General features: G+C 37.8%; 1 protein-coding gene across 1 annotated transcript in view; it reads left to right on the forward strand.

The window, feature by feature from the left end:
- The window catches only part of PTTG1 (PTTG1 regulator of sister chromatid separation, securin), a 44,080-nt gene that overhangs the window by 1,013 nt on the left and 29,187 nt on the right, over positions 1-13,880 (forward strand). The window lies entirely within an intron of this gene.

Genomic DNA, 13,880 nt, shown 5'->3' on the forward strand with positions numbered 1-13,880 from the left:
CGTCTGATTCCCTTTGCTTCTTCAGGTGCCTCTTTGCTTCTAGATTGAAGCCCTTCTATTAGCACAACCACATCGTTCTCAAGATCCTTTATCTTTTCTTCTGGGAGGGAGATCAGTTTGTACTTTGAGAATAGGTAGCACGTAAAAAATTTTTTTTGCATGAAATTGAAAGCCTCTACTATATACAGTTGCTTTTCTTTTTTTAAGTATATAATACATTCAGCAGTTAACTTTTTAAGCTGTCTTGTTTGTGTTTCCTTTTGACCTTTCTGTTCTATGCACTTATAAAAATGCTTCAGTAATCCTCTTTTCTTTTGATCTTTTTTCCTTCCCATCCCTATTCCTTAACCCTTTCTTGCAATCTTCTCTGTTGTCCTGCAAGAAAACAAAAACCCAAACCCTTTGTAACAGATATATGTGGTCAAGTAAAACAAATTTCCACACTGGTTGTGTCAAAAATTGTGTATCTCATTCTGCCACTGGTTTATATCACCTCTTGGTCAGGAAATGGGTAACATCATTAGTAGTCTGGAATTGGGATTGGTCTTAGATCATAGTTATTTGCCCATTGGAGAAAAACAAATACCCCACAGGTTAATTCAGATTACTACAAAATTATTCCTGCTCTTTAAACATGCTGAAAGCAAGATCCTTCATTGTCTTTTTTTTTTTTTTGCTAATAGTTCTTGGTTGATTAATTCTCCTCAACTTTAGTGCTAAAATGACAATGAATTTCTTCAGTTCTTCTCACCTTATTAGCACCTTCTTACCTCATTAGCACTTTGACAGAAATACCTAATTTCCTCTCCCTGTGACCTACTAGCTTCCTCTATTTTCCTTCCCTCTCTCTTTTAGTCTGAATCCTTCGTCAGCTTTAGTCCTCTTTCTTCCTCAATTCCTCCCAAATTTCCTGCCTCAAATATTTATCTTTGGCCTTCTTTACAATTTCCAAACTGTTTTCATAATTAATTCTCCATATTTTCCAGTCTTCACAAAAGTACTTACAAAAACTTGCCTGGAGGAGCAGGATCTTTTTTCCACCCTGACATCACCACTAGGTTCAGAAATGGTGACTAGAGACCTTGTTCTTTCTCTAATAGCTGGGAATGGTGTTCCCCCATGTAACAGCAAGGACCCTGGCATACACAGGAGGGTCTGCTATACAGGTTCTTTGATCAGCTTTTCTAAAAGGAAAATAATTTTTGAGGGGTCAACAATCAACTTTAATGGAGCACATATATCATTCACTTAGGTCAGGAGAAAAAGTTAGCACCCTGAACTTCAGAGGAATACAGAGAGATAAAGACCAACAGACAGGGCTTCCAATTGTCTGACCATAAGCAATACATACATGCATATACATATATATGTATATATTTACCAGAGAGAAAAGCACCAACAGGGTTTTCAAAGTGTATGTGTGTGTGTGTGTGATGGTGGTGGGGGTTCCTTAGTAGCTACCCAGAGTCTTATCTGGTCAAACAAACACTTCCAGTGAGTAAACCCCAAAAACCTCACCTCAGAGTATTTATACACTTTTCAGAGACGGAGAGCATGACCCTCTGATCCAGTGCCTCAATAGACATTAATAAAAGCTATTGAGGCCTATTAATAGGCAGGGAAGATGGTTAACTCTTTTCCCCACCCACCATTAACCTTGAATTAACATTATACCCCAGCTTGAGGGATCATTCCCCACTTATCCAGGGACAGATAAAGTAACCTAGTTTCTTCCTAATTAGATCTCTTAAGGATGCTTAAGCAAGCAATTAAATGTTATTTTTAAGATCATCCTGGAACAGCAGGGGTCCTTCCCCCAAAATTCCAGAATTCATTTTACTAGGAGATACTTTTCACTTTTGGAAAGAAGAGAGGAAAAGGTCTTAGCCAGACTACGCTTAAATACACTAGATTCTATTCATTGAATTTCTATTTTATTCCATTAATCTGGTAAGGTAAGTTTTCCTTTGTACTGATCTCTGACAAATTCTATTTCATAATTAGTTCCTCACATATTATCAATCCATTTTCTCATATTAATGTTTTGTGGCTTTATTTTAATTAATTAATATTTTATGGCTTTTATATATTTTATGGCTATGAAATAGCTTACTGGGATTTTATTAAATCTATAAATTAATTTGGGAAGTTTGAGCATTTTTTATTATAATTTGCTCAATTTAACATTTTATTGAATCTATTTGTTCAGTTCTTTAATTTCAGGCAAACTATTTGAAGTTTTCTTTGCATAGATGTATGTCTTGACAAATTAATGCCAAATATTTGCTAAACTGTATCATTATTGTAGATGATATTTCGCTATCATTTTTCTTCCTGATTTTCTTAGTGGTGAGTAGAAGTACACATGATTTTTGTGGATTTATCTTATGCTCTGCTATTTGCTAAAGTCATTCATTAATTTGTTTAATTTTTTTGTTGAGCGTCTTGGGTTTCATAGTTATAAAATCATCCATGTAGACATCCATATTTTAATTTCTTCATTTTCTCTGCTTATGACAGTTTGTGTGTGTATGTGTGCATGTGTTCCAGTGTAGCCTTTGGTCTATCTGGTCTACTCTTCCATTATTCCTTGTTCTTCCTATGAGTCTAGCTCATCCCCTTTTCCACTTTTTTGGATGATAATATTTTATGATACTTCTTGCATACAAAGCCTTGAAATCAACCTATGCACACTTACCACGCATTTCTCCACTGTCATCCTACAATTTTAATTCTTTGGAGATCTTGGTTTCCAAAAAAAACGGGTCTTTGTATAAGGAAATAATTTAGGATTGTCAAAAGCACTGCACAATTTCCCAGGTTTAACCTCATCCCATCTGCTTGCCTCCTCCTATTCAACTTCTTTCCCGTTTTCAGGGCCTGTCCAAGACACATGTACATATGAGCTAAATGCTGACCAGCAAGTCACAGTGTACTACCTTTGCTGCACACACTGCTATGATAAATGTTATCCCAGAGTGTACCAGTTGGTCGCTTGTTCTGAATGTAGACTTCAGTATGGTACTTGTGGAGAATTTTGGGAGGGAGGAGCTTGAAGAGAAGAATCTATTCTCCTCCTTGGAACCATGCAAGTGAGTAGGGTTGAACAGTGGTCCTAGTTTTGGGGTAACCACTCCCCTGCTCTTTCATTCTGAGATTTTGGTGGACTGCTGTTGTTGGATATCAATGAGGTGCCAAAGAGACTTCCAAGATCTAAGAGCAACCATCAGTTGGTGAAGCAATTAAGCACCTTAGGAAGCAGCTACCATTAACTGCCCAACTCCTCCAAGTTTTTTATCTCTTCTTCCTTTCTATAGTGGGAAAGAATCCAAGGAGGAAGATGCAAATTCTGTCTATACAGTTGTGAATGGTTTCCTCCTATCCAGATTCACTCTTCCCATCATTTCTCATTGTCTTTCAGTTGTTATCATTTTATTGCCCCTTTTATATATATAAAATAAAACCTAGAGGCAGATGGTCCTCATCTCTGTGATTCATAAAAGCACAGGTAGATATCTGGGGAAAGTTTGGGTGTTTGTAAGGGGGTGGCTTCCGTGAAGCTGAAGCTTAAGAAAAGAGAAGAAACAAATAGTAGCTCCAGTTTGACATCACAAACACAGTGGAGCGGCATTGAAAGATCACCTTTAAGCAAGTGCAAGTTCCTATAAAGAGATTAATAACATAAACATAAATTGATTCCTACATTGCAATAGAAACAAAGAAAAGGGAGATGTGTGTTACTGGGCCTCTTTTCTTTAAACCTGCTTACAGAGAAGTCTGTGTGTATTCGTCCTTCATTGCCGAAGAAGACCATGCCATCAGAGAAATGATGACATGACTTGCACTTGACTTTGTTTTTTGAATGAGGGAAAGCTATGCAGATCACTAGCCTCGCTTCTCCTCCAGAGCCATCTGAATCCAGTGACCAGATATTCCTCAGAATGCCTGGAGATGACCCAGGATGAGGCAATTGGGGTTAAGTGACTTGTCCAAGATCACACAGCTAGTGAGTATCAAGTGTCTGAGGTGAGATTTGAACTGAGGTCCTCCTGACTCCTGCACTGGTGCTCTGTCCACTGCACTACCTAGCTGCCCCTGTAAATGCTCTATATCAAGGTTTACCTTTCTAGCTCCTTACAATCTTTACAATAGTTTGGCAATAGGCAATTTTTACCAATTTTTTTTTCTAGGTAGATTGTTATACTACTTTCTTTTGAGTGACTGTGCATCTCATTGAGGCACTCTTTCCTGGGTTTTATGCCATCAGGACACTTTTAGAATACTATCTACTAACAGTCCATACTATCTGTTGCTATTGTTCAGTTGTTTCCTATTGTTTGAGACCCCATTTGGGGTTTTCTTGGCAGAGATACTGGAAGAATTTGCCATTCTTTCTCCAGCTCATTTTACAGAAGAGGAAACTGAGGCAAATGGGTTAAATGATGTGCCCTGGGCAACAGAGCTAATAAGTTTCTGAGGTCAGATTTGAACTCAGGAAGGTGAATCTTCTGGACTCCAGGCCTGCTATGCTATCCACTGCATCATCTAGCTGCTCCTTGTAGAAGTTAATTGATGTTAAATGGTTAAATGGAACTGGGGTCCTAGTCACTGTTAGCTAAAGATGGGAGAAACAGCCAGTGGGATCTCAAGTTGAAGGCATTAGTGAAGCGTTACCCCAAATCCCCCAGGGGACTCATAGAGCTCTGAGAGGGAGATGTAGCGGCCTGACTGTGGATAGTGACCCTAGAGACATGTTCACTACATGGAGAATATTAAAATATCAGTAAGCTTCTCTCTCAGATAGCTTCAGAGCTCCAAGGAGGACCAAAGACTGACAATTTCAGGGGTAATTCTACTTTTCTCTGTCTTTTTCTCCCTCTCTCTGTACTAAATATGTCACTGCTCTTCTCTCTGGCTTCCTGTTCCCAAGAATGTAAACATACCAATGAAAAACTGTTTTTATCAACCACACTTTATTTTAAGCTGACAGTCAATACAAATTAAGCAGAAATACAGACAAACTTCAAAGAACAGAGATAAGCTGTGGAACTGGATACTCACACTCCCTGAGAGGAGGATAGGGAGAGAGGGAGAAGCATCACTGTTGCTGTTCTCAAAAAACATGGACAGTTATAGACTCTCTCATCATCTCAGTTCTGGGTGGCATCTGTGTGGTGTAACTCCTTCCCTCTCCCTTCATTCCCTTTTCCCACCATCGTAGCAGAGATGCTCCTGATCTGATCCCTAGTATTCCCTCCATATCTCTTTTCTGTCACTCAATTTTCCTCTTTTCTCTCTCCATCTCTTCTCATCCTTGTTTGTCATGTTAGGTTCTTTTCCTGGGTGTAGGGAAAACAATGTTGGTTCTTTAAGGCATAATCCCTCTTTAGTCCATGAATCAAAATAGACTGAAGAGTCTCTTTCCCATCCAGCAAAACTTTATTCCTGGTAAGTATATCTCCTTGGTAACAGAATCTACATACAGATGAAGAAACTGAGATTGTTACTAAGGATACAGATCTATTCTGCCCTGATTATGCCAACATAAAGACGAAAAATGTTCAAAGGAACAGTCCTACCTGAAGGGGAAAGTACTGACACAAGAAAAAAAGGCAGTCCATGCCATTGTGTGTGTAGATTTATTGGGTTAATTGGGGGAGTTTAAAGGAGTTTACTCACAAGACCAGCGTCCTGAGCTGATAGCAAGATAGAATAATGGATTCACCCTTAGGTCCAGTCAGATATTACATAGAAACAGAACAAAGAAGGTATAGTGCCAGGCATGGCCCAGGATCATGTGCAAGTTTCCCCATGAGATAATTGGAGCTTCTTTTGCTTGTTTACATTCTTTGAAGGTAGCCTGTATTAACAGGAGTCATAAATCACACTCTCACACTCTGGCTTCCATCATACAATTATTAGCTAAGTTCCCACATCTAGTTAAATGTCAGCAGCAGGATTTGAATAGACTGACTCCAGGACTGGTGTTATATGTCCATCACAGCACACTGCATCTTAATGAAAATGGAATAACTTTTTAAAGCATATTGAGGGGACAGGGTAAGGAAATATCATTTAATATGTAGTGAAGAAGAATACTGTGTTAATTTCTTGTTAGGGCTTTAGCCTTCCTGATAATCAACACCCCTCTACAGGTAGCTCTGAGCTGCAATAGATCACTAATATAGTCTTCCTCAGCAAGAATCAGAAAAAAATCAATCCATGTGTAGTTTAACAAATAACTTTGATCTCATGATAAAATTCACAATTTTTAATTTGAATGACAAGGATAGTAACCAGATACAGAATGTTTGAGCTGAATGAGGCATTTTAGAAATTCTCATTTGACAGATGGGAAAACTGAGACCCAGAGAAACGCTTAAAGAATATGACTAAATAGGAAACAGACACTGGGCTGTGATTTTATGTCTCTGGACAGGATTTCTAGAAATGAGAACTAGATGAAATCCTGGATAAAGACTTTGAAGAAAAAATTCCAGTTAATGAAAAAAATAAACAGCAACAAAGCCAAAAAGTAACAAAAAAAATGTGCCATGTTGATGTTCACCTACTGCATCATTTTTGATTTAATCTATGTTCTCTAAATAAATCAATTGCACTCAACACAAGTTCAGGAAAAAATTTTGCTAAATTTGAGAAATAAGGTTGGGAAAGTACAGAAAGAGAAATGAAAACAGCTGTTCCCTTGGCACATGTTCTTGGAATACAAAAATGCACACTTGTTTAAAATAACCAGAATGTTTGATGATGAAAGATGAAGAGCTCACGTATTTCTCAAATATATGACAAATTCCTTTTTGTTAGGTTTCTTCTAGTCCTTTGGATACATATTCTTTTCAGTTTTTCTCCTTTTACTTTATTAAAACTCTAACACCAAAATAGATTTAGAGCTAGGAGGGCCCTTAAAAATCAACCCTTTCTTATTTTACATATAGCTATGGCTGCATCCTATAGAACATGCTGCCGAGCTCCCCTGTGTATGTGTAACTGATTGACTGCTGGAGAGGATGAAGCAACTCCTTATTAGTCAGCAAGCAGTAAAAGCAAAGGACTCAGTGGATCTTAAAAAGAGAGTGCCCCTACCCCACCCCTTTTTGAGCTAGTCAGGACTATTGGGGCCTCCCTTTGAAGGGATGAGGAAGGGAGATGTTGTCCTTCCCCTGACCAGGGCAGGAATGGCAAACTAAGAGAGCAGGACAGCTAAAATAAATGTGTTGGTTTAGGGGAGCCTAAGCCTCAACACTGGGACCCTGACTATCTCTTCTGCTTTATATTTCCTTACTGGGATAGATAACTGAAAAACAATCCTGAGATAGAGATTTCTAGGCTTGGAGGCAACCCTTTGTACTCCAGATATCCAGGCTACCTAGATCGATTTTTTTAGTCAGAGCTGACTTTTAGCAGCATGAATATTCCTCCACCATAGCCTTCTTAGAGAATATGACCACGGATAATGAAGAGGAACTCCAGAACCTGTCCTGACTTACCAGAAGACGTGAACCTAGAGTGTATTGTTTAGAGTAGACAACGCAGCCAAGGTGAACCATGAACTGCCTCTTTAACCATTCCACAAATTGTTTCATGTTCGATGTCTAAGTATCAATAGAATGGTTGATATGTTACTGTTGCTGCTTTAATATTTTGTCAATGTTGATTGTGAGTCTCTTTTGTTAATAGTTTCTTTTGGGTAGAGGAAATAAATAGCTATCTTATACTAGAATTACATTATGCTTTGAGTACCTTTCTACTTCCCCTTTTTGAGGAAATGTTAGACAATGAATCAAATTCAAAGTTTTAAGTAATTTTCCCTGACATTCTACGGTGTGTGTGTGGAGTGTGTGTGTGTGGGGGTATGGGGGTTGTGGGATGGACAGGCAAGGAGATGGGGAAGGGGGGAAGGGAGATGAAAGGAGAGAGAGAGAGAGAGAGAGAGAGAGAGAGAGAGAGAGAGAGAGAAAGAAAGAGTGAGAGAGTCTAACCTCTTTGGGCTAAGAGGGGACGCTTAGTGGAGAGGGAGAATTTGAGCACTCCACTGCCTCTTGGTTCAGCAGTAGTATGTTACTGTTACATACAGATGAGGAAAATGAGGCATAGCAAAGTTGTTTTGCTCGTCACATAGGTAATGAGGAGGTATTGCCAGAATTGAACGCAGGTCCTTGGACTTTTGGCCCTGAGTTCCCTTATCTGAATAAATAGGGGACTGGACTCTATGGTCCTTTCTAGTTCTGAATCTATGAATTCTATGATTTGAAAGTTAGAACTTTTTCCTATGTAGTCCTATTTATAGGACCAAAGAGATCATAGGGTCATAAATCTAGAATTGGTAGCAGTCTCAAAGGCTACTTAGGTCAACCCCCTCATTTTATTGATTAGGAAACTGAAGACCAGGAAGTTAAGGTTACAAAGGTAGCAAGGTTAGACTGGTGGAATTTGAACTCAGTTTATCTGACTCCAGGGTCAGTGCTCTTTCCATTCTGCCCAGAGTCACACAATTGGCCTTCTAAAACTTACAATAAGGAATTGAAAGATTTTTTCCTCAAATGTTGAAAAGGTTTTGACAACTTTTTTTTTTGGTCAGGTTTTTGTTTGTTTACCTTCTATTAGAAACTGGAGTCAGGGTAAGTCTCATATTTGTGAGTCCTATGTTATTGATTATTAAGGTGACTTCTAAGGCATCCTCTAATTCTGAGATTGTCATTAGCTGATTCCTAGTTCTATATTGTCTCAAAAGAGGTACATACTGCTGCCTTGCCTAGAAAGTATTTTTCTGGTTTATGTCATTACCTGAAACCAGAGGATGGGGCTAATTACTAAATGTTTTGAATACATATCTTTTCTAATAGGAATGAATTTCTCCCTCTTTTTTCCTTAATAAAATTAATTTAAAAACCCCATGTGAGAGACTATAATTTAGCCATATAATACAATCTTTATATTAACAAAATGCCATTAATTTCTACTGTTAAGGGTATGCCACCTTTAGGCTGAGGATTGAAAAATCTGAGCTACTAATACCCAGCCAACTCAGAGGCTAAAAGTGATGAAGGCTGTAGCTGCCTGTCCAGAGAAAGCTCAGAAAATCTTCCAGATCTACCCTCCAACAGACATAAAATACTCTGTGAAAAGTCCATTGGCTGAATGGTCTTTCTGGCTTCATCTAGGAAGCTGTGACTTGATGGCTGTAATAGCAAGCACCCTAGCATACCCAGGATGGCCTGCTAGCACAGATTCTTTGATGTACTTTGCTGAAGGAAAGACAACTTTTAAAGGGCTCGGCAATCTTTAATTATAGATAAGTAGAAATACAAGCAGAGAAATTGGCACGGAGAGTAGTTCGGGGGTTTGTGCTCTCCTGGTCTGGTGGTGTATTGGTGGTTTGTTCCTTCGTTCAGACAGTAGGAGCCCTGTCTGTTGAATCTCTGCTAATTTCTCTGCTTGTATTTTCTACTTATCTGAAGCTAAAGATTGTTGACCCCTGTAGAAGTTGTCTTTCCTTTAGCAAAGCAGTTTAAAGAACATGTGCTAGGATGCTTAGTAATACAGTGGCCAAGCAACATGCCTCCCAGGAAGGCAACAGCCAAGTCCAACCAAGAGCCAGCTCCACAGCTGAGGGAACTGTATGACCCCAGTTTTGTATTGGAGTGACCTATTCAGCTTGTACAGCTTGCATTAGGAAGAGCCCCCCCAACTGAGGATCAAATTGACTCATTTGTCACAGATGCTGTACCTCACAATGGCCTTTAGTTTTGACTCCTCAGAAAAAGATAGCATATTGAGGCCTTGAAATTCTAGAGTTATGAGTTGCCTTGGCCATATCTGTTCTTTATATGTATGCCTCAATACCAGTGTTCTTATAAGTTCATGGTCACTCCTCCCCTTACAGACTTAGTGGATTTTGGGGGAGTATGCTTCTGGTTTTTGTTTAAATTCTTTGAATGTTTTGCATCTACTCTACTTTTGAGCAAATGCTTTTTTTTAAAAGCTAATTGAGCCTATTGGCAGATTGTTAAGGGGAAGTATTTGATAGAGGCCCATGAGCTACTGTATTAGGAAAATAGTCACCTACCTTTCTGGAACTAACCTTCTAGGGTTAGTATAGGTTAAGGGAGTGAGCCCAGAGGGGGTGCTATATCAAGTTTTAATTTTCATGGCAACAAAAGTTTCTCAGTTATTCTCGTTGCCTTTCTTTCTCTTATTGATTACTCTCTTTCCCCCCCAATACCCTTAAGAGAGCTAAGAACAGTAGACACAAAAAACAGAGGATACACGGTATTTTAAAGAATTGAATAGAATCCTTGATAAGAATGAGCAGATTTTTTTCCTCTCTTTTCCCTATGGGAGCCTAGTTTTGTAGGCTCCGTTAATATTCTAGTTACAACTAACGATTGAGTACCTGCTGTGTATGTAGCACCATTCTGGGTTCTAAAAGGAGATTATTAAATTGGAAAAGAATCTGGCTTCTAATCAATCAGCTGTATGACCTTAGACAAGTCACTTATCCTCCATATACCCCAGACTCCTTAGTTGTACATTGGAGGTGATAACATTTGTATTACTTGTCAGGGTTGTTGTAAGACTCAAAAGAAATAATGAATAAATAAAGCCCTTTTTAAGGATAAAGTGTTATCAATCTATTTATCATCTATCTATCTATCTGTCTGTCTATCTATCTGTCTGTATGTCTGTCTGTCTATCTATCTATCCCTCTATGCCACATACCTAGTTACCTATATAAATTATTATTTTTTCTCCCTGAAAAAAATTTTAAAAATGAATCCTTAGATTATTTATTAGAGCTATAAGTTCGCTTCACCCCTGGACTTCTCACATTGGAACTACTCTCTGTCCCTGCAGACTCTTTCTTTGATTGACTAGTTCTTCTCAGAACTTTAATATTTTAAGGAAGATACCTAGCCCAGTCATGTCTTAAATCCACTCCAGGATGTACTCTTCATTCTCTAGAATGTTTTCTAGCAAGTCTTGTGAGTAATTCTGCCCCGACCCCCATCTTTCTTATGTATGTTATTTTCCCCCATTAGAATGTAAGCTCCTTGAAAGCAGGGACTATTTTTCTTTCTGATTATATTTAAAATTCTAGTACTTTGCACAAAGTACTTAATAAATGCTTGTTTGCTTTATTGCTTTTTCAAGATGACTGTAATTCAGTACAAACAATCTAAGTACTTATTAAAGTAAATAGTTAATATGGACCCATACTAAAGTTACATTTTATGAAGAGAACTACTGAGTCTCAGACTTCATTTGGTCCCACTGGTACCTGAAAAAGAATCTATAACATAACCCAAAATGAGGCATTTGTCCTTTGCTTGAAAATTTCCAGTGTGGAGGAACCCATTTCCTCCTCTGTCTGCCTATGCCACTTGAATAGATCTACCTGGTTTTGTTTTTTTTTTTTTTGGTCATTATATTACATTGCCAGGACTGACTTTATTGCTTCTATAAGGAGCATCACTCACATATTTCAAGTGTTTAAACCAGACCAGATAAATATGCCACTTAGGATAATTACAAGGAAATTGGGATCATAACTCAGAAGAATAATGTATTTCTGAAACACTTCTGGCCTGTTTCTTTTCTATGCCACATTTTTATAAGTTGTTTAGCTTTTTCCTAAAACAAATTCACAAAGAAATAAAATGCTATGAGACAGAATAATTAGTCACATTTCTATAGCATTTTAAGTTTTATAGAATACTTTTATCATAACAACCCTAGAAGGCAGGAGGTAAAAGTATTATTTTCTCCATTTTATATCAATAACTAAAGTCATCCAATGACACTGGAAAGAGTGCTTGTATTTGGTGTTAAAGGATCTTGGTTTGAATTCTTCCTCTGCCATTTTTTTTCTAAGTGATCTTGGTCAAATTATTTCACTTTTCTATGTTTCAGTTTTCTTATTTGTAAACTGAGGGATTTGAGGATTGAGTGACTTGTAAGATTGCTTCTAGTTCTCTAAATTTATGGGTATATGAACCAGACCTGAGATATCACAGCCTCAAGACCCTTCATTATCCTAGTTACTTGTTCTCTGGATATTGTAAAGATTAAAAAGGTTCAAGAGACATAGTTTCTGGGTAATTTAATCATTTTATTAATAAGGCCAGCATGTTTATTAATAGAAGGATAGTCATTTGACCATCTCTCTTAGACTAAAGATAATCATAGGGCTCAGAGTTTATTTGTGCTTTGAAGAGTAGGTTTTCCTCAGGGTGGGAATCAACTCTTATTAGTTAACAATTAATGAGAGAATGAATATTACAGTGAGGGCCTCAGAGTGATATCATGTTGTCCTAGGACAGAGAGATTATTTCTATACCCAGATCATTCCCAGGCTTGGGCAATATAGACAAAAGGGTCTCTCTCCACCCAAGCTTGATTGAATGGAATTCAATTTAGATTAGAGATTCCTTGTAAGGTTGGGTGGGGTTGGATAGAGGAGAAGGTTAACTAAACCTTCAGAGATTATGGTCTTGAAAATAGAAAAATCCCTGAATCTCCCCAAATCACTGGTTATTAATAATCATCTCTCAACATTCTGTAGCTTCTTAATGTCATTTCTAAAACGTGGGATCTAAAACCAAATTTGACACTACAGGTGTGGTCTGACCAGTGGGATCATTGCCTCCCAGGTCTTGGGACCTGTGCCTCTTTTCATGAAGACTAAAATCACGTTAGCTTTCTAGACTATTATATATCATACTATTGACTCATACATACAGATGACCCATTTATCTACCTCCCTCCATCTTTTTCAGATGAATTACTGTCTAGCTATGTCTCACTCATCTTTCATTTGTGTAGTCGATATTTTAACCTGTGGATAAGGGCAGTGGGATCGGACCCATCTTCTCACCCTCTGATTAATTGGTCACATGCTCCTTGGGGTCAAGCCATAGCCTCCACCACTGAGACCTCTTGGGTAGATGATAGGACAAGCATATGTACACATTCAGTGGTCAGACTGAAGGAGTAGTCATTAATTATCTGATGTCATTTTAGAAGGAAATCATCAGCGTTGTATCCCAAGGATATCTATGCTCTGCTAACAGCTTTTTATTGTTTAAATGTTTATCAATGACTTGGATAAAGGGATAAACGGTGTGCTTTGCAGATATGCAAATGACACAAAGCTAAGAGTCACAGCTAGCACAATAATATAATTTACCCTTCTATGAAATAGTATTTTATTTTTTCTTAATTATATGTAAAGATAATTTTTAACATTCATTTTTTAAAAATTTGAGTTCACCAATATAGTAAAAATGACAATTCTATCTAAATTAATTTACTTATTCAGTGCTACACCAATGAAACTATCAGATAATTATTTTCTAGAGCTAGAAAAAATAATATCAAAATTCATCTGGAAGAAAAAAAGGTCCAGAATATCAAGGGAACTAATGAAAAAAAAATGCTAGGGAAGGTGGCATAGCCCTACCAGATCTCAGATTGTATTATAAAGCAGCAATTATCAAAACCACTTGGTGCTGGCTAAGAAACAGAGGGCTAGAGCAGTGGAATAGGTTAGGTACTCAAGACACAGTAGTCAATGAATATAGCAATCTACTGTTTGATAAACCCAAGGACCTTAGCTTCTGGGACAAGAACTCACTGTTCAACAAAAATTGCTGGGAAAACTGGATAACAGTGTGGCAGAAACTGGGCATAGACCAATACCTGACACCATACACAAGAATAAAGTCCAAATGAGTACATGATCTAGGTATAAAGATTGATACTGTAAACAAATTAGTGGAGCAAGGAGTAGTGTATTTATCAGACTTATGGAGAAATTTTTGACCACACAAGAGATAGAGAACATTATGAAGTGCAAAATG

The sequence above is a fragment of the Notamacropus eugenii genome, chromosome 1, assembly GCF_028372415.1.
Source record: "Notamacropus eugenii isolate mMacEug1 chromosome 1, mMacEug1.pri_v2, whole genome shotgun sequence".
In the NCBI taxonomy this organism is placed as follows: domain Eukaryota; kingdom Metazoa; phylum Chordata; class Mammalia; order Diprotodontia; family Macropodidae; genus Notamacropus; species Notamacropus eugenii.